Source organism: Bos taurus, chromosome 4 (assembly GCF_002263795.3).
Source record: "Bos taurus isolate L1 Dominette 01449 registration number 42190680 breed Hereford chromosome 4, ARS-UCD2.0, whole genome shotgun sequence".
NCBI classification, from domain to species: domain Eukaryota; kingdom Metazoa; phylum Chordata; class Mammalia; order Artiodactyla; family Bovidae; genus Bos; species Bos taurus.
In genome coordinates this window covers 34,863,325-34,881,750 of record NC_037331.1, presented here as the reverse complement: position 1 = coordinate 34,881,750, position 18,426 = coordinate 34,863,325, and the positions used below count along the sequence as shown (strand labels likewise).

The window sequence follows — 18,426 nt, the reverse complement described above, 5'->3', positions numbered from 1 at the left end:
TGATGTTTCCTGTAATGTTTAACCTCTTTTGATATTTTCCATGGAGAAATGAAAACCTATGTCCATCAATTATGTAAACAAGTGTTCATTGCTGATTTATGTATTTTACTCACTGAATGAAACAACCCAAATATACAAAAACATGTGCTTGGGAAACAAACTGATAAATGTTTATGCTAGAATATTGTGCTGTGCTCATTCACTTCAGTTATGTCTGATTCTTTGCAACCACATCAATAGCCCACTAGACTCTTTTGTCCATGGAATTCTCCAGGTAAGAAGACTAGAGTGGGTTGCCAGGCCTCCTCCAGGAGATCTTCCTTACCCAGGGATCAAACATACGTTTCTCGAGTGTCCTACATTGCAGATGGATTCTTTACCACTGAGCCACCAGCCAATGTATGGGCTTCCCACAAGCCCAAACTCACACATTAACAAGAACAACTTCCAATACAGCCACAACACACATAACTCTCAAAACACTAGTCTTAGTAATGGAAGCCAGATGTATAATAATCCTTTTTATATGAGATCCTAGGAGAGGTTAAAAATCAAGTTATTTTGATAGAAATCAGCTTAATTGTTGCCCTGGGTCAGGTTTTGAGAGAGAATTGGATGAATAGGGACCTGAATATATGTTCTTGAGTGACAGAACTTTTTGATGTCTTAATTGTGTTGATAATTTAAAGGTACATACAGTTGTCACAGCAGCATATTGCACATGTGAAATGCGGTCATTATTATAATATGTAAATGATAATTCACTAAAGTTGACTCCAAATGTTACAATCAGAGCTATGCTTCAGAAAGATAATTTGCTATGATATGCATATGGAATGAGAAGTAGGAGGGTTAGAAGATTGAAGGTAGTTAGACCAGATGGCTTAGTAGGTGAGGAATCTGGCTGCAATGAAGGAGACACAGAGGATGCGAGTTGGACCTCTCGGCTGGGAAGATCCCTTGGATCCCCTGGAGTAGGAAATGACAACCCACTCCTGTATTTTTACCTGGGAAATTTCATGGACAGAAGAGCTTGGCAGGCTATAATCCATGGGGTGTCAAAGAGTCAGACACAACTGAGCATGTGGCACAAAGACAGATCAGATAAGACAGTGTTGTCATATCTTAGCTAAGAGGTAAGGCAGACCTGTGATGGAAAAGATAAATGAAATTTAAGAAAAGAAATACAAAAAGATAATTCAAGACTTTAGTTTTCTGCTTTGCTAAAGTTCTGATGTTGCAAAGCCAAATTCTTGAAAAACATAGCCACTATATTTTTTGTTTGAAGCTATTCTAATAATGGTATACTTCACAAAAGAGTGACTGACAAAGGTACATTAGAAATAACTTCAACTTCAAATTGCACACATAATATACTATAGTGAATTTCTTATTTTAAATGGGTAGGAATATGCTAAAAAACAATGAAAACAATATTTGTGAAGTATTCACTCAATATATCCAGGTACTTTATCAAAAACTATCACACTTTGGTTGAACGTGCTGTGGATCTTTGGCTCAATTACTTTTACAAGTTTTGGGATGCAAATTTGAAAACTATAGGAAATGTGGGGAAAATGTATATAACTTATTTGTTAAAGTTTTCATCTGTCATCTTTGTAGCAGTAATGAAATAGCAAGTTCCTGGCCTACTGAAGGCATTTAAATATGTTAAATAATGCATTGTAATTACGCTAAGAAAAACTGGTCTAGTTAACTTTTACACATAGAATTCAAAGAGTATTTTTTCACAATACAAAATTTTTATAAGGAAAAATCCCTCTTACTTTGTCTAAGTTGTGTGGTCTTTCAGTAAAAACAAAACTCTAACAAAAAAGAAGCAGCTGGAATTTCTCTAAAAGGTGAAATAGAAGTATTTTGACAAGATTGCAATGGATTAAGGTTAAGTATGCAGGGAAGGCCAGAAGTAGCTAACACAAAGAGATTAATATTTTGATAAAAAGAGAAAATGTCTTAAAGAAAGGAAAGGTTAAAGGTTAAATGGCCTAGTATTTGACTGTTGGCCAAACAATACTCTGTGGTTTACATCTTGGTTCAAGATTTGAGAGGTAAACCTTTGCTTTTGTACAAAAACATAGTAACAAATAGGTTGTGCTAATATATATTTAAAGTGAGGAATCTGGAGGGGGATAGATTTGAATTTTTCAAAGGCAGAGAAACACTGGGACTTGGAATAGCTTTGGCTCTGATTTTAGCAAAGGTGACATCTTTAGGGAAATGTATATGAAAGTGTCTCTCTCAGAAAGCATTACTTTCTGAGTTTAATACTTGCCAAGCCATTAACATTTGAATTATTAGTCAGTATATCTTAAGAGATCATATTTATAAAATAAAATTATGGTAAGAATAAGAAGTTTGTAAGCAGTTTTTAAATTTTAGGAGAATAAATGTCTTATCAAAAACTTGAGTATAGTCCTAATTTAATTTGATCTTTCTTACATCTGATGTGAAAATGCACATTTGCAAAGCTGTGCCATTCAAATAATTTGATTGGAATATATCTGTAGGTATACTTTTTGTGATTTTTTTTTCCCCAGAAAGCTGCGTGAGTTACATACAATTTTTGTATTTGCATTATGCCAAGTCAGAGGACCATCTCAGTATCCCTAGATTAGTTTTGATGCCCTACAAACAGTGCTTCCTTAGTGACAGTATTTTAAACATCTTAATACCTTTGAATAAACTCAGCAATAATTAAGTAATAAAATGATAGTTTTTAATATGAAATTATGAATTAAATTGTGTTTGAATGTGTAGTGGTTCCTTTATTCCCATTTTTTTGAGGGGGTATGGTATCTGGTCTGACATCAGTAGTTCTCTGTAAGTCTTTCAAGGAAAGAGAACACTGTTGTTATACTAGCCACATCATTGAGGCTTATGGGCTTTCAATCAAACCCAGAAAATTGTTTTATGTAAAAGAAAGGATAGAATGAGATGTTTTTCCTGATAATGTTCTGGGCATAGGCATCATATCATGACCAAATAAGAAGGCAGAAAAAAGAGCCATGGTGAATTTTATATTTTCTCTCACTTCCATTGCTTTAAAAACATTCATGGACTTCAATTAAGCTTCAAAAGAGACATTTGCTGTTCACTGTTTAGTTGCTAAGTCATGACCTACTACTCTTTGCGACCTCATAGTCTGTAACACGCCAGTCTCCTGTGTCCATGGGATCTCCCTGGCAAGAATACTGAAGTGGGTTCCATTTCCTTCTCCAGAAAGAGACATTGCAGATATAAAATAATACTCTAGTATTGGACTACTTTTCCCTCAATTTATGCAAAGTAATTGAGAATCTTGAAATTTCCTCCTGTTTTTAAGAGAAATTTAATCTTTGACTAACTTGGGAATGCATTTTGTAAATGTGTTTTATCTTCTGATGACATGAAAAGTCTTTTTCCTGAAACAGATCTTCAGTGTTAACCTGCCCATAGTTTCACATCTGAAGAGACTCAGACATAGGAATGCTAAGGCTACCTGACCTGGAGCAGTGGTTACAAACCTGGCTGTGGAACCAGACTGCTGGCTTGGCATTCTGATCTGCACCAAGGAACCATGTGGCACAAAGCCACACAGTGGAACTCCAGTTCTTGTTTTCCTTTTTTATAAAATGAGGTTATTAGGGAAGCCTAATCACAGCAGCTTTATATTAAATAAGTGAATGTGGGTCACTTAGAGCAATGCCTGACACAAAGTGAGCACTCATTAAGAACAAAATATCTATTCTGGAAATTCCGAGTCCCACTGAAGACAGTGTTCACATCCATTTTCTTAATTCACTGTGGCATACACTTTGTTTCAATGTTTAATGAAAACAGTGATGATATTTTCAAAATAGTCACTTTGTGAGGAACCGAATTATCTTTTATTACATGTTGCAGTAAACATTATATGGTGAAATGTATTTGAGAAAAGTGGGGCAGACAATATGACGAAAATACATAGATTAAAATTAATTTATATGATTGATCTAAATTATAAATTGTAAATAATACATTTTTAGTATCTTTGGTTTTTCATATTTAACTAGCTTTTATTAGTCATTAGTATAAGAAAGAGTATTGAATCAAATACTGGTTTCCTTAGGGTAACAATTCTGATGAAAATAAAATGCTTAATTAGTTAATGAGATTAGGAAATAGTTGTTATTTCTTTCGAACTAATTTTTTTTCCAGTAATGCATAACTCAAATTAGGCACCCCTTTTTACTTATTATTAATGACATTTTGGAAGGTTTTGTCACAACCTGTTTAATATTTAAGAAATACTGTGCTTCTCTCATTATCTAAGAATGAGAAGAAAAGTGGACTTGCATATGATTAGATCCAGTGCTCTTGTTATCTGGCTAAAAGTCCTCTCATTACCTCAGATTACATTAATCTGTTTTATCTTGGGGAGGAGGTTAATGATATTTTAATAAGTAACTAGGATGAATTCAATTTTGTTAATCCATAAATCTATCATATATAAAAGGTGAAGTATGTGGTCAAAAATAACATAAATTGGAGTTATATCAGACCAAGGCACAATCATTTTTTAACCTAAAACCATGGCTATATAGGATTTTGATAAATAATGGGGCTTAGAGTTCATGTAATTTAATTATTTTGATAAATAATATTGAAGCTTAATATAATGTGATTGGTTCAGGAGCATGCAGTCAGTTAATAGACAAATGGTCTAGAAATAAGAATCTTGGCACCCAATCTAAGCACCTTTGCTCAATAGAACGCTCAAGTCAAGCATTTCAGCTTAACTCATACAACCAAATAACCAGATAAACACAGACAAAACTAAACAAAATAAGCAGGATAAATGTCAATATGTAATTGAGGATTACATATAAACCTAATTTCTAACTGGCAAGAATTTATGTGTCCACTTCTATTGCTTCCTTTTTTCTATGACAGGTCTCTGAATACTTTGGAAGAGCAGAGTTACATTAAAAGTCCCTCCAGATTGTGTTACCTTCACCAATATTCTGGAATACTGTGGGGCACTAGAAAACCTTGGAGCAAAGCAGAAAATAAAATCCTGTTTGGGACCTCAAAGATGGCAGATAAAGACATAAATTGAAAAGGTAAGCTTTGTAATATATTTGTTAACCTTGAACACTAATGTATTTGAGGTAAGGCTTAAGAACAAATTATTAAGGAGAAATTTATCAAAAATATAAAAAATTAAGGTATTGAGAAGAAATTAAAAAAAAATAAAGTATGAAGAAGAAAATATTAAGAAGAAATGTGATGTAAGTCTTAAAAAGAAAGCCGAAGGAGAGGAATGCTGAAAGGATGAGAACCTGCCCAGGGAGGGTAAACAGCACATTGCTTACTTGCAACGGTGAAGTCACTGAAATAGACCTGGCCTGAGTAGCACTCTCCATTCACAAGCCTAGACACCAGTGCACTCATCTGACTTTCATGTGCTGCCTGGTATGGCTAATCCAAAGTAAAATGCCCCACAAAGTGTTCACTAAAGTGGCTTATGATGTTTGTTAGTCTTATCTTTACCCTGTGTCCTATGCTCCACCCATCCTTCCCTGCTTGCACCCAGGGACATCACACACCCCGCCCCCCCGCCACACACACACACACACACACACACACACACACACACAGAGGCTCCAGGCCATGCGACAGGCCATACTTGGGGTGGCCATGTGTATCTCCCCCAAGGGCTTTTGAGATTGTCATTCTGCAAGATCAGTAAGTCTTTCTGATTGACACACTCCTCAGTGTGTAGAAGGTGAGAGTGCAGACATCATTGAAACAGATCACTTTCTAGGGATCCAGTGATTATTGCCTAGTGATTACAGGAAAAGACATGGATGGAAGATGTGATGTTTGACATGTCAATAATTTTTAAAGATAAATTTAACCAGAAAATGAGTTATTTTTAGATGCTTATTTTTATTATAGCTCTCACATTTACTATCATTGTTAACAAAATACAGTGATATTAACAACCGTTCAAAGAGTCCTTGGACACGAACATTCATGGGGAACACTACAGAAAATGCAGGACCATGAGTGGTGATACAATCGATGTGAAATAAATGATATTCAGAAACTATAGAGGCAAGACTTCCTATATCGTTTCATGAGTAATAATAGCGTTGCTACTGTATTTTAGACTTTTAAAAATTAATAAATATTTTAAATGAGGTATAATTGACATTCAATCTTATGTTAGTCTTAAATGACAACATAATGACTTGATATTTGTATATATTGCAAAATAATCACTGCAGTAAGTCTAGTTAACATCTTCCACCATACATAGTTATAGAATATTTTTCTTGCATTGAGAACTTTTAAGATCTACTCTCCTAGCAACCTTCAAATACATGATACAGCATTATTACATCCCTACACAAGCTGGAATCAAGATTGCCGGGAGAAATATCAATAACCTCAGATATGCAGATGACACCACCCTTATGGCAGAAAGTAAAGAGGAACTCAAAAGCCTCTTGATGAAAGTGAAAGTGGAGAGTGAAAAAGTTGGCTTAAAGCTCAACGTTCAGAAAATGAAGATCATGGCATCCGGTCCCACCACTTCATGGGAAATAGATGGGGAAAAGTGGAAACAGTGTCAGACTTTATTTTTCTGGGCTCCAAAATCACTATAGATGGTGACTGCAGCCATGAAATTAAAAGACACTTACTCCTTGGAAGGAAAGTTATGACCAACCTAGATAGCATATTCAAAAGCAGAGACATTACTTTGCCAACAAAGGTCTGTCTAGTCAAGGCTATGGTTTTTCCTGTGGTCATGTATGGATGTGAGAGTTGGACTGTGAAGAAGGCTGAGTGCCGAAGAATTGATGCTTTTGAACTGTGGTGTTGGGGAAGACTCTTGAGAGTCCCTTGGACTGCAAGGAGATCCAACCAGTCCATTCTGAAGGAGATCAGCCCTGGGATTTCTTTGGAAGGAATGATGCTAAAGCTGAAACTCCAGTACTTTGGCCACCTTATGCGAAGAGTTGACTCATTGGAAAAGACTCTGATTCTGGGAGGGGTTGGGGGCAGGAGGTGAAGGGGACGACAGAGGATGAGATGGCTGGATGGCATCACCGACTCGATGGACGTGAGTCTGAGTGAACTCTGGGAGTTGGTGATGGACAGGGAGGCCTGGCGTGCTGTGATTCATGGGGTCGCAAAGAGTTGGACACGACTGAGCAACTGATCTGATCTGACCTGATGGCTTATTAGTTTTAAAACTAGACATTTTGTACCTTTTGCCCACCTTTACCCATTTTGCCCACTTTCTACCCTCTATCCTTAGTCTTGGCGACCATCAATCTGCTCTCTATATCTATGACATTGGCTTGTTTGTTTTTTAGGTTCCACATATAAGTGAGGTCGTATTATATCCTCTTCTCTTGCTGGAAGATGTGTAATTAGCCAGGGTGGTGCTTTTAACAATAACCATAAAGAGATAGTTCTAGAACATTAACAGGAAGAAATAAAACCTGGATACTGAAAAAAGTGTGAAAGTGAAAGTCACTCAGTCATGTCCGACTCTTTGCTACCCCACGGACTATACAGTCCATGGAATTCTCAGGCCAGAATACAGGAGTGGGTAGCCTTTCCCTTCTCCAGGGGATCTTCCCAACCCAGGGATTGAACCCAGGTCTCCCGCAGTGAAGGCAAATTCTTTACCAGCTAAGCCACCAGGAAAGCCCAAAGAAACCAACAAAAAAAACCTCATTGCACACTGATTGGACAATAAACTGAAATACAGAAAGTTCCCATATAGAAATATCTCTCCACCCATTATCCTGAATGTTCATTGGTACTTCTCTGTACTCAACATGGATTGTTTATTTTGTAACAAACTGTTCCTATAGACAAGTGTTGTGTCACTTACTCATATCTGACTCTTTGTGACCCCATGGACTATAGCCTACCAGACTCCTTGGTCCATGGGATTCTCCAGGCAAGAATACTGGAGTGGGTTGCCATTTCCTTCTCCAGGTGATCTTCCCAACCCAGGGGTTGAACCCAGGTCTCCCACATGGAAGGCAGATTCTTTATCTTCTGAGCCACCAGGGAAGCCCATATGCACATATTTTGTCCTATAGACAAAAGCCCTATCAAATATATTTCCCTGGAATCCAGCACAAACAGTAATATTAAGTTAAAGAGTACAATCCCAGAATGAGTTCTCAGAAAGACAAGCTTCATCACTCCAGTGCCTTGATACCATTGCCACATCTCACATCTCAGTGCAATAAAGGCTGATTGGACTCAGCTGCTGGCTATTCCCAATCACCTCTCTTACCCAGGGTTCTGTGCATAGGGCAGGAGGCCGGAAGGTTAAGATGCTGAAACGATTTGGCAGTGAAACAAAAGCTTTAAAACAGTTTGGTAGTGGAATAACAGATTTCAAAACCTAATTCTACTTGAGACATAGCTATATGACAATGAGATCAACAGACTACAATCATACCACTCAAACTATGCACCAGTGTATTCTCTCAGGAGCTACAGCAAACACAGAGAGGAGCTGCATAACTTAAATCTTCAAGAAAAACATGGCAATACTCAGCAGCCTCAGACATAAAGTGAAAAATATTAACAATGTCAACATTGCATAGGGCTACATTCCTTTTGATGACATCATGACTTGCTGAATGGTGTTTCCTGCAGTTGCATGATAAAAAAGTAAGTACCATATGAAAATCACTGTGAAACAGGAAATGAGTGTGTGAGTGTTTGATTTGATTTAAAAAGCTTACACAGCTAAACAGGTGCACACACCCAATTTGTAAGTAATTGTGGTTATTTAAGAATGAACTAAATTTTATTTTGTTCTCTTGATTTATGTGTATTTTTTCTAAAAGCCTACTAAGTTGTTAGAACATAAATACTTGTTAGGCTGTTTGGAATTAGCTACTAAGTAATGGGAACTGTTAGGTATTTCTTTTGTCCTAGGATATGCAAAGAAAAAAATTACTAAGATACTGAGAGTATTATGAATTCAAATGTTTGTGAACCTCCCAAGCTTTGGTGGAATAGGAACTGTTTTGGATAATATTTTAATGTAATGACATATTTTCTTGAGCCATTACTTCCTGGAAGATCTGAATGTACAAGTGAAAATTTTAAGGTTAGTCTGTCCCATCTAAATCATATTGACATTTAAAATTTTAAATGTGTACTTAGACATCTATATAGTGATTACCATATGGCTAAGCTTTTATTACTTTAACCAAAATAGTAATTTGAGCAATCTGAAATAAATTTATATATAAATTTGGTTCATTTTACATTGATATGTGTCCTAGATTTGAAATTGATATTATGAAATTTGTATCTTGGTAGTCCCTAAGAACTAAATGTCAATATGAAAAAAAAAAAAAGAAAGAAATGTGATGCAATTAAACTGCCTTTCTTAAGAAGGATAGTTTTAACCAAGTATGTGACAACCCTTAAAATATTACAACCTGTTTCTGCCAAATTCCCCATTCCCAAGTGGATCATCTGACTTTGACAAACCTGACTGGTAGTTTTCGTTTTGGCAACTTGCGGGTTTTGTTTTCATGTACTATATGTCACTCTGCTTATTAACTGGGGTGAATAAATCATTCTTTCAAAGAGGCATATGAACAGTACAACCAAAATGAACTATCAATGGATAAAAATAGGGAAGAAGCCCAGGAGGAAAGTTTCTCTCTTGGCTGTATTTGTCCCCTCAAGGATTGTGAGATAATTAAACTGGCCACTCATATTTCTGAATATGCTGAAGAACAATTTGGTTAATTAAACCATATTTCCTTGACTCTGATTACAAAATAACGTTTCACATATTGGTAACTAAACTTCACTTCTTTATTCTTTAAAGTTTTTGGTAACTATCCGTAAAAGTGACATAAAAAGAATATAAAACCAATCTGCATTTCTTTTAAAATTGTTTTATTTTCCATTGGAGCATAGTTGATTTACAATGTGTTGGTTACAGGTATACTGGAAAAATGATTTATTTACACACACACACACACACACACATATATATAGTTTTATATATATGTTACAATATATATAATATATACATACTATATATATATATATTACATATATATTATTTTTCAGACTCTTTTCCTTTATATAGGTTATTACAGAGTACTGAGAAGAATTCTCTGTGCCATACAGTAGATCTATTTTTTTATATAGTAATGTATATATGTTAATCCCAGCTTACTTGCTGTACCAATTTACATTTCTACCAATAGTGTAGGAGGGTTCTCTTTTCTCCACACCCTCTCTAGCATTTATTGTTTATAGACATTTTAATAACAGCCATTGTAGCTGGTATGAACTTATACATCATTGCTTTCATTTGTATTTCTCTAAAAATTAGTGATGTTGAACATCTTCTAGTGCTTTTTGGACATCTGTATGTCTTCTGTGGAGAAATGTCTGTTTAGATCTTCTGTCCATTTTTCAGTTGAGTTGCTTTTTGTGTATTGAGGTTCATGAGCTGTTTGTATATTTTGGAGATTAACCCCTTGTCCATCCCATTGTTTGCAAATGCTTTCTCATTCTGTGGGTCGTCTTTCCTTTTAATTGATGGTTTCCTTTGCTATGCAAAATCTTTTACATTTAATTTGGTCTCATTTGTTTAGTTTTGTTTTTATTCTTATTACTCTAGATGGTGAATGCAAAAGAAACATATTGTTGCAATTTATGTCAAAGTATGTTCTGCCTGTGTCTTCCTATAAAAGTTTTATAGTATCTGGTCTTATATTTAGGTCTTTAATCTATTGTCTGATTCGCAATGGAAGGTTCTATCATTACTGTAACATATTGATGAAAGACTAGAGAGAAGGATTAGATAGAAACATGACAAATAGTCACAAAGTTTCAATGAGGTCATGACTACAGTGTTGTTAACATTGTTAATATACATGATGCTTGGTGTAAAGTACATCTAAAAATATTTTAATCCTTCCTGACAGTGCAGTGGACCCTCTATGGTTTGAAAACTCTGATCAAAAATATTTGAAAAAAAGAAAAACTCCAGAAATTTTCCAAAAGGCAAAATTTGAATCTGCCAGTTCCACCAACTATTTACATGTACAGAGTATTAATATTTACATTGATTAGGTATTTTAAGTAACATAAAGATGATTTCAAGTACATTGAGAGATGAATGTTACATACAAATACTATGCCATCTTATCTATGGGATTTGACCATACACAGATTTTCATATCTTTGGAGGTCCTGGTACTAATCTTCTGTGGATACTGAGAGATGATTGTAGCTTTTTCTTCTTCTCCTCCTAACCCTCTTACTCCTTCTTCTGATAAATATACCTAATGAAAGAGATGGTGGTCTTTGGAGTCAGACCTGAGTGTAAATCAGAATCCCATGGTATGTGGTCTTGGGGAAGATATTTAACCTGATGATGATTTAAACATAACAATATGTGTATAAAATCATTCTCTGAGGATTTGCATGTAGATTAATTCAGTTACTATATGTAGATTTCTAGTATGATGAGTCTCTTTTACCTCCCATGCATTTATTTCCTAGCTCTATAATTCTGCCCAAGGTCTTGGTATTCTAATTTTGTCCAAGCCTCAGTGTCTTCAACTATTATACTGAGGCTAAAAACAATGCCTACTTATAAGGTTGTTTTAACAGTTAAATATAGCCCAGCTAAAATGCAAAGTGCAGTGCCTCTTCAGGGAAAGTAATATGTATTGATTACTGTTATTATTATACTACTTGCTATTTTTAGTAGTAGTGGAACTCCACTTCTTCTACGTGACTCATACTCAGTGTAGAGTATACATGATCCTTCTTTTTGTGCTTGGCAAAATTAATTCATTATAAAATCAATTGCTTAGTGAATAGAAGAAAGGATCACCCATGGGACCATTAACATGTCTAAAAATTGCAAAAGAATGTTCATGAGATAAATTTCATTTTACTGCAAAGCCTGTGGTTGGAGTGTGTTTTCTCCAATGAATTGAATGTGTCACTGCAGCTGGTCTCCTACGTGAAAGTGGACGATCCCAGTGAGAACAAAGTAAGGGCAGGGCACTCTGTATGTCTACAAAGGCGGCCAGAGTAATTTAGGAATGGTTCTCTACCCACTGGGAGATTTCATACACTCATCACTTTCTTTTAGTCTGATATACAGGCAGTTCCTTCTACTACTCTTATTCTTGGCTCCTTTGAATGATTGCTTTGCCAGAAATAAGGCCATGACTCAGGCTTGCCAGATGGGCCATGCTTTGCAGGCACTCAGAAGAGGCCTGAAGCGTGTTTATGATACACGTCATGTCTGAGGTGAGTTAGAGATTTCCCTGGAATTTCACAGAAGAAACAAAGTCCTTAGTGGTATTTTGCAGTAGTTTGAAGTGAAAAATAAAGCTATGGCTTGCTTTTCATAATGTCAGAGATAGGACACAGTGCAATGCATGAAAATGTAGGACATTGAATGAAAGAATAAAAATGAATAATTTACTATGAAAACCATTATCTAATTCAAGAAAGCATATATTCAAAACTCTGAAGTTTAGCATTTAGAAAGGAGTTAGCTCTAAACTTTCGACCCTTCTGCTTTATTTATTTTATAATTAAAAACTTAATAACACAGTGAATCTTACAGTGATCAATGAATAATAGCTGATGCTTTGTCTGGGTTTTGTCTAGGCTTCTCTGGAACAGTAAGAATTAGAAAATGCAGTATAAAACTTCTGATGGTATTTTGACAGTTCTGTGTCAGACACATCATTGGTATAGCTTTCTGCATTTCAAAATCAATTCATTCAACAGAAGTTATGAGGTTTCCTATTAACATTTTCCCTGAAATTTTAAGACTGAAGAATACTTCCATAACCTACTTCTCTAAACCAGAATTTGAAATAAAGCAATTGTGATGCCTCTGGGCACTGGGAAAGTATTCCTGAGCTCAGCCTCTCAAACTTAATCAGTTGAAGCGATAAGATGAAGAGTTAGAAGGTAAATACATAAAACAGAATTTTTATATCTGAAATCTAAAAAAGAATTTCAAAATACATTGTTGACACACTTGCTTCAGAAATATAGAAATGTAGCTGAGATCATGAAAGGTTTGTTTTGAAATTACTTCTCAGTGATGTATTTCATATGAGGATGGAAATTATTGCAGTTGTTTTGTTTGCGGGGTCTAGAGATTTCAACTTGATAATATGTGATAGTAAACTAGTATATTAAATGTGAGTTCCTTGAAGATAGAAACCATCTATTCCTCATATATGTACACATAGCACATAGCAAAATTGATAACAGACTCAAGATAAGTTTATTGAATTTGAGTCACACCACTTCAACACAAAGTAAAAAGAATAGTAGGTTAGAAATCTAGGGCAATGACTCTTAAACTAGTGTCTGCTATGATTGTTAAACTAGTGTCTAAGAGAATCTTAAGAACTTGTCAAAATATAGTTCCCTCTCTCAATCTCTTTCTCTCCAAACTAAACACATATATACAGTTCTCATTAGAACCACAATAATAATGCAAAAGCAAAATTCAGAGAATTTTTCAGCAATAAAGATAAAAGAAGGGGGGAAAAAGTAATGGTAAATAAAACTGTAGGCACTGAGAAGAAAGTAGGTCATGTATTAAGGACAATAAAGTATTTTCATATCCAATTTATTTAGACTTGAATATAAGAAGTTGCTACTTTTTGTGCTGGATGTTTCACCCTCATTCAAAATATTGTTATAAAATAATTCCATTTTTCTGTTGCTGGAGAAATCAGTTCACATTTCAATTCCTTCTTAGAAGTCTTCTTTCTCAGTCATCAGATAGAGACAACCTTAGTGAATATTTTGAGCATGCAAAAGGTGAGGAGTTAACAGTGAAAGCTAGAGAGGCTCACAATACAACACCTACCTTCCTGGTACCTTCCAGGACCCACACATGGCACATGCATTTTTAAAATAAATTTCTATTCTGTATAGTTGATTTACAATGTGTTTTGTTAGTTTCAGGTGTTCAGCAAAGTGAATCAGTTATTCACGTACATATATCCACTGCTTTTTAGATTCTTTCCCCATATAGTTCATATAGAATATTGAGTAGAGTTCCTTGTGCTATACAGTAGGTCCTTATTAGTTACTATATATTTTATATAGAGTAGTATGTATAGGTCAATTCCAGTCTCTTAATATATCCCTCCTCCCTATCCCCTTTGGTAACCATAAATTTGTTTTCTATATCTGTGACTCTATTTCTACTTTATAAATAAGTTTACTTTTATCATTTTTTTAGATTCCATATATGTTATATCATATGATATTTATTTTTCTCATATGCATTTTTACACCTAAGAATATGACTTGGTCATGAGCTAATATTATTTTGCAGAAACTAAACTTTCCATGCTTTGTTTGGTTTGCCATTTATGTGATTGGCTACTTAGAACACATAATGTTTATTTTCCAGATTTTGTAACACTGTGTACCCTGTAGGGATTTGCACTTCATTCTGATGACTGTGTGTTTTTAGAAATCCTTGTAAATCCTGTGCTTACCAAATAAAACATCCCAGACCAGTCTGCTGTCGGCTGCTCCAAACTAGTCCTGAGGTGTAGTTACTGTTTAAAGAAACTCCTAATAGAACGTGAGTAAAAGTTGACTTTTGGTTATATGTTTCCTGTGAATTAACTATTAGTTCCAAACTCATCAAGTTAATAACTCATCTATATGCATGCATATATTTATAATTGGCTGCATGATGGCACCCCACTCCAATACTCTTGCTTGGAAAATCCCATGGATAAAGGAGCCTGGTAGGCTGCAGTCCATGGGGTCGCTGAGAGTCAGACACGACTGAGCAACTTCACTTTCACTTTTCACTTTCATGCATTGAAGGAAATGGCAACCCACTCCACTGTTCTTGCCCGGAGAATCCCAGGGATGGGGGAGCCTGGTGGGCTTCCGTCTATGGGGTCGCACAGAGTTGGACATGACTGAAGCGACTTAGCAGTAGCAACAGCAGCGTTTAATTAGCTACAATGTTTAATGGCACATTTCATTATCAAGAAATTCATTTTTTATTAAAAATTCTGTTAAACAAACAGGCATTCTCTACATCAGTATATACCAGTTATCTGTACCATAGTAGTTCATTTCAGCTGCTGTCCCTTCTTTCATAGCTGATGCTACTTCAGTATCAACCTCACCTGATAAAACCAATATGATTACACAGAGGATAGATATTAGACTAACAGGGAAGTGAAGTTAATGGAAAAAAATGCCATTGCAAAGAGAGGCATTTTGGGATGAACTTCTTCCTCAGTTAAGTTCAGTTCAGTCACTCAGTTGAGTTTGACTGTGACCCCATGGATGGTAGCGCGCCAGGCATCCCTGTCCATCATGAACTCCCAGAGCTTGCTCAAACTCATGTCCATCGAGTCGGTGATGCCTTCCAACCATCTCATCCTCTGTCATCCCCTTCTCTTCCTGCCTTCAATCTTTGCCAGCATCAGGGTCTTTTCCAATGAGTCAGTTATTCACATCAGGTGAGCAAAGTATTGGAGTTTCAGTTCTTCCAATGAACATTCAGGACTGATTTGTTTAGGATTGAATGGTTTCATCTCCCTGCGGTCCAAGGGACTCTCAAGAGTCTTCTCCAACACCACAGTTCAGAAGCATCAATTCTTCATTGCTCAGCTTTCTTTATAATCCAACTCTCATATCCATACATGACTACTGGAAAAAACATAGCTTTGATTAGATGGACCTTTGTCAGTGAATAATGTCTCTGCTTTTTACTATGCTGTCTAGGTTGGTCATAGCTTTTCTTCCAAGGAGTAAGCGTCTTTTAATTTCATGGCTGCAGTCACTGTCTGCAGTGATTTTGAGCCCAGAAATATAAACTCTCACTGTTTTCATTGTTTCCCTATCTCTTTGCCATGGAGTGATGGGACCGGATGCCATGATCTATCTTAGTTTTTTGAATGTTGAGTTTTAAGCCAGCTTTCTCACTCTCCTCTTTCACTTTCAAAAAGAGGCTTAGTTCTTCTTTGCTTTCTGCGATAAGGGTGGTGTCATCTGCATATCTGAGGTTATTGATATTTCTCCCAGCAGTCTTGATTCCAGCCGTGCTTCATCCAGCCTGGCCCGTCATATGATGTACTCTGCGTATAAGTTAAATAAGCAGGGTGACAATATACAGCCTTGAGTAGTCCTTTCCCAGTTTGGAACCACTTCATTGTTCCATGTCTAACTGTTACTTCCTGACCTGCATACAGATTTCTCAGGAGGCTGGTAAGGTGGTCTAGTATTCCCATCTCTTGAATAATTTTCCACAGTTTATTGTGATCCACACAGTCAAAAGCTTTGGTGTAGTCAATAAAGCAGAAGTAGATGTTTTTCTGGAACTCTTTTGACTTTTTGATGATCAAACAGATATTGGCCATTTGATCCTCTGCCTTTTCTAAATCCAACTTGAACATCTGGAAGTTTACAGTTCAAATACTGTTGATACCTAGCTTGGAGAATTTTGAACATTACTTTGCCAGCATGTGAGATAAGTGCAGTTGTGTGGTAGTTTGAGCATTCTTTGGCATTGTCTTTCTTTGGGATTGGAATGAAAACTGACCTTTTCCAGGCCTGTGGCCACTGCTGAGTTTCTAATTTTGCTGTCATATTGAGTGTAGCACTTTAATAGCATCATCTTTTAGGATCTGAAATAGCTGAACTGGAATTCTATTACCTTCACTAGCTTTGTTTGTAGTGATGCTTCCTAAGGTCCATTTGACTTTGCATTTCAGAATGTCTGGCTCTAAGGTGAGTGATCACACCATCGTGGTTATCTGGGTCATGAAGGTCTTTTTTTGTATAGTTTTCTGTGTATTCTTACAACCTCTTCTTAATATCTTCTGCTTCTGTTGCTGCTGCTGCTACTAAGTCGCTTCAATCATGTCCGACTCTGTGCGACCCCATAGACGGCAGCCCGCCAGGCTCAGCCGTCCCTGGAATTCTCCAGGCAAGAACACTGGAGTGGATTGCCATTTCCTTCTCCAATGCATGAAAGTGAAAAGTGAAAGTGAAGTCGCTCAGTCGTGTCCGACTCTTAGCGACCCCATGGACTACAGCCCACCAGGCTCCTCCGTCCATGGGATTTTCCAGGCAAGAGTACTGGAGTGGGTTGCCATTGCCTTCTCCGTATTAGGTCCATACAATTTCTGTCCTTCATTGTGCCCATCTTTGCATGAAATATTCCCTTGATATCTCTGATTTTCTTGAAGATATCTCTAGTTTTTCCCATTCTATTGTTTCCATTCAATTCTCTTCCTCAGTAGAGAAAAAATAATGACTTTAAATTAATTTGATATTTAACTAATCTCTGAGTGGAAGTTGTATTTAAAATCTAAACATAAACCATTAAAAATTTGAGCATCTATTTATATTCAATTTTAATAAAAGAAGTAGTATGTGGAAAGGATCATTCCAAAGTAGTTCAGAAATGCTGTGAGCTATTTGAGACGTGAGAGAAGAGGAGTCAGAGAGGATAAGGCAGATTATAGCTGCTTACTGCTGTGTAAAGAGTTCCCTAGTTCTGGATGAGGAAAAGATGAGTGAAATTTAACCACATAAACATAGCATATAGTATTTATTATGGTATACACCATTACTTTAATAACTTTAACTGTATAATATCCTACATAATTTTCTTGGTTTTTAATTTTATTTTTTATACCAAATTCTGGTAACTATGTACAGCAATTCAGATATTTTTGTAGCTTGATGTCTGGACCAATTGGACCACAACTCAATGTGGAAATTCAAGATTTTACTGTGGAAATTAGGAAGATGAGACAAGCAGCATCCTTCGCGGTGGGTTTGGCTCAGCTGATGTGTGCTCTGTGTTGAATAAGCGTTGAGAAAGTACTAGTCTGGGAGTCAGGCCGTCTGTCTTCACTTCTTAGTGCTGCTTGCAAGCATATCTGGATGATGTACACTGGGGTACAGAGACTAGGTGGATACATTTTCTTCTATTATTAAAGTCACTGACATTTTCCTCTGCTTTAACAGGTGGATTTAGGCAAATTATATACTTCAGGTTACCAGTTTCCTCGTTTATAAAGTAAGTATAATAGTGGTACCTAATAGTGAGGAAAGATTAATTGAATTAGTACATGTAAAGAGTTGTGAATGGTTCTTGGCACATAATATGCACATAAGAACCAGAGTAGGACAGAAAAACAGGGTCAGCAAGAGTATAAGTCTACTGGAATTTAACTGTGTGGGTTCAAATTCAGGATCTCCCACCTGCTAGTGGTGTGACCTGGCTTCTCAGAGCTTCAGTTTTATTACTTGAAAAAGGAGACAGAAATAATATTCTCTTCAAGACATTTTGGGAGATTTATTGAGAATGTATACATAAAACAGTAG

The 18,426-nt window shown here is 36.1% G+C and overlaps 1 long non-coding RNA gene across 1 annotated transcript in view; it reads left to right on the top strand.

Moving 5' to 3' along the window:
• LOC104969864 (uncharacterized) overlaps positions 1-18,426 on the top strand; it is a 35,773-nt gene that overhangs the window by 12,601 nt on the left and 4,746 nt on the right. Inside the window, exon 2 of the long non-coding RNA XR_003034320.2 lies at positions 4,933-5,102. This is a non-coding gene — a long non-coding RNA (uncharacterized lncRNA). The remainder of the gene's footprint in view (positions 1-4,932; positions 5,103-18,426) is intronic.